Source organism: Oreochromis aureus, linkage group 7, assembly GCF_013358895.1.
Source record: "Oreochromis aureus strain Israel breed Guangdong linkage group 7, ZZ_aureus, whole genome shotgun sequence".
Lineage (NCBI taxonomy): Eukaryota > Metazoa > Chordata > Actinopteri > Cichliformes > Cichlidae > Oreochromis > Oreochromis aureus.
This window is the reverse complement of record NC_052948.1, coordinates 28,857,115-28,860,747: the sequence shown is the minus strand read 5'-3', so window position 1 is coordinate 28,860,747 and position 3,633 is coordinate 28,857,115. Positions and strand designations below refer to the sequence as shown.

General features: G+C 36.0%; 1 long non-coding RNA gene across 1 annotated transcript; it reads left to right on the top strand.

Annotated features, from left to right (window-relative positions):
- The first annotated feature begins 1,174 nt into the window (after positions 1-1,174).
- LOC120441170 lies at positions 1,175-2,740 on the top strand. The gene is made up of 3 exons (XR_005613843.1): positions 1,175-1,242; positions 2,280-2,351; positions 2,675-2,740. It is a non-coding gene; the product is annotated as an uncharacterized LOC120441170 (long non-coding RNA).
- Positions 2,741-3,633: the final 893 nt, after the last annotated feature.

Below are 3,633 nucleotides of genomic sequence, written 5' to 3'. Positions count from 1 at the left end.
GGTAAGTGTCCCCCTTATATTTTCTGTGTGTTCAGGTGATATCTAGAAAATAGAGCTGTTGTTTGTAATTAAAACTTTTAAGATTAGATGGTACAGTGTTTTACTCTCTTCCAAACAGTAAAGTTCCTCTTTGTCTCTCAGTAGGAAATCTAAACCAGACAGTACAAGGGTACATTTCAGCGTTACAAGCCAATCAGTTTGCTAATTGTTCTGTGAGATTTGTTTGCAAAGTTTAAGGTGTTAAAGCAGGAGCTGGCATTCTGCCAGAGCCTCAACAACAAGACCGCCTCCCAGCAACGAGACTGCCTGTCAGCCTTGCAAGGTACCCAATTTTCCAATTACTCTATAACAAAACTGTTGTGGGCAACAAGACTGTCTCCTATGTTTGCAAGCCAATCACTTTGTTCTTGTAAGATTTGTTTGAAAAGTTTGAGGTGGTAACTGTGAGCTGTGAACATCCGGGTTTGCTTGCTGCTGGCATTCGACCAGCGTCTCAGCAACAACACTGCCTCCCAGCTTTGCAAGGTAATTACTTTCCCAATTACTGTACACCAAAATGGACTAACTGTCGTGGTCAACAAATCTGCCTCCCAACTTTCAAGGTAATCACTTTCCCAATTACAATATACAAACTGTTATGGAACTTTACTTAACAAAGCCTTAAGACCGGGTAGTGACACTATCAATATGTCTATTTAAAGAAAAGAGATTTTTTTTTTTTTTTTTTTTTTTTTTTTTGTTCTTGTAGTCATCTTGTCTATCAATGTATCAGAGGTTAAAATAACAAATTGCTTGAAATGCCAATAATTAATATTCTGTTTTTATGCTGACATTCTACCAGATGCGAGAAAAATAAAAGATCCCAGGCACAAAGAAGCGCTGGAAACCACTTGACTTGGTCGATCCTGCTGTCCCAATGCTCACTGGCCACAACCAAGATGAGGCAGTCAGTCGTTTTCCATCTGACCAGGTAATGAGGATATGGTAGTGATCACGGACAGTCGAACAGTTTTCGAAACACATTTGAGACAATTAAGAACACTTACCCATACAGTTTAGGATTTTTTGTTATAATGTCACACGTGGCATAACAGTGCATGGTATGCAGAACATTTAAATGAAATGAATGTGTCAGGTCATAATGTCTTCTATACCCTTTTTCCTGGGTTGTGAGCGGCACCAGCCAGGTTATCTTTGGAAACACAGGATAGACCCACCTCCTTATGTTCCCCAGGTCCCAAGGTAAATATCAAAAAATATTCCTTTATTAAGAAATTACAAGGTATGCCCACCCATAGGGCTGCTCGATTATGGCAAAAATAATAATCACGATTATTTTCACTGAAATCTAGATCTCCAGTATTTGACAATATTTATTTAACAATAACAATGTATTGAATAATGGCTTTAAAGATTGTCATAAAATAGTGTGCAAATACTGATAACAGTGTAAATGTTTACAATATAAAAATAAATGAAAAATGTAAACATGTATGTTTAGTGAACTTTACAGTGTTGCTCCGTGGTGCAGGTGCGACATTGTAGCAAACTTTACACACTATGTCTACTTGATCCACGTCTGACCAGCGAACCCATAATGTTTCCACACCACTGAGTTTTTTTTTTTTTTTTTTTTAAATCTCTTTTCAACCAACGGCAGTCACTCTCCTCTCCAAATAACTTCTGCTTAGCTTTCCAAGCTTCCCTCTGTTAGCTCCTCTTAATTGTTGTGATGCGTGTTGAAGCGAGAGAGGTGTGCTCGATTTGCCACATGGAGCAGCGAGAAAAAAGCACCAGGGAGGTGCTAATAATCGACTCATTCTCTCGACTCCTTTTCAATGATCGTTGAAAGCCCAGATCGTAATTTTGATTAAAAGTAGATTCATTGAGCAGCCCTACCACCCATGTGTATAACCTGTGTGTATATATCTGATCTTTGGTGTCTATAACCACAGTTAATATGTAGTCTTTCACTTAAAGCATGTTTGCTAACTCAATTTTGTCTAATTTCTATCCAAAACAAAGGAAAATATGACAAAGGGTGTTTTTGTTTTTTTTGTTTGTTTGTTTTTTTTCATAGCTCTGAACAGGTAATTCTGATGTGGTAGTGAGCACATACAATATATTTCTTATAACACTTACCCATACAGTTGACCATTTCTATCTTGTAATGTTACCCAACTGGCATAACAGTTCATGCCATGCATTGCATTGTAAAGTGAAATTAAAGTGTCAGGTCACTTAATGTCTTAACATTATATTCTTTTTGCCTGGGTTAGCAGACAGCACCAGCCAGCTTGTCCTTGGAAGCGGAGAATAGACCCACCTCCTTATGTCCTCCAGGCAGCAAGGTAAATTTAAAACAGTATTCCTCCATTAAGGATTTATAGTGGACAGTTACATTACCATTAAATGTTAAAGACATATGGTTACATGTTTGCCTTATGTAAACAGTAAAATTTTGTTGTCTCGCTTCTGTTAGTTTTGTTTAAAGTTTTTAAAGTTACACTCACTTTCAAATTTCTTAGTAGTTATGCAAACAGCTGGAATTTTTTTTATCGCTTTGTAAGTTTAGTAACCGCTACTGTTTCATGTTTTCTTTAAAGTATCCAGTGTTACACTCTATTTCAAATCTGTTAGTAGGTTTTCTAATTTTGATTAACTGTATTATCAGATTTCAGACACTCGTCCACCAGCAAAAGCGAGTCTGGGCAACCGATGATTTCCCACGGCATCAAATTCTCCACCTAAAAGGTAACCCTAACCCTATGTATAGTCACGGGGTTGATATTTAGTCTTTCACCTTAAGTGTGCTTGCTAACTCGTACTAAATATACTAAAATGTTAGACTAAACATGTACATTTGTCAATTTCTTTCATCAGACTCCTAAAATGCAGACATCTCAACAGCTGTCTGTTTAGCTGTTTCTATATCTATTGTTCTGAAAAAACATTTATACCATTTTATACTTAAAGCTTCAGATAAATTGACATCCACAGTGAAAAGCAGTGCAAATAAATACAAACATTTTGTGACACTGATCTTTTCTCAAGATGAATGTCAGTGTGTTCTGTTTCAATCACATTTAACCTGTAACTGAATTTTGTGTCATTTCTTTACAAAGCGTAACACAACTATGAAGCGTGTTTTTATGGCACATGTACAGAACCATCTGGTTTAATCTGAAATCAGTGATTGAATTACATCTAATTTAAGAGCATCTGAAATCCTCTTACGAATAATCGTAAACAGGATTTCCTTTCATATATTGTATTTAGGCTGCAATTTAGTTGATGTTTGAAGGCCGCATCAACCTAAAATAATGTGTTATACTGAAAGAAATTAACTGCTTTAAAAATATGAGGAGCAGAAGGTACAGGTATGACCTTTGTAAAGGTCATTAAAAAACAACTCTAAAGCAAATTACAGATATCTAAAATATTTATCATTTTACTTCCCACCTCTGCTCTCTCTCACTGTTCCTGTCACTGTCTTTCTGGCTTATCTGATGCTGTGTATCTTTAGATTATGCTGTAATATGATTGAGGAGTGATATAATTTGGCTTGAACATTGTTTCATTATTTTACCATAGTTAAAAAAATTTTTTTACTTTACAAGAAAATCTAAATTT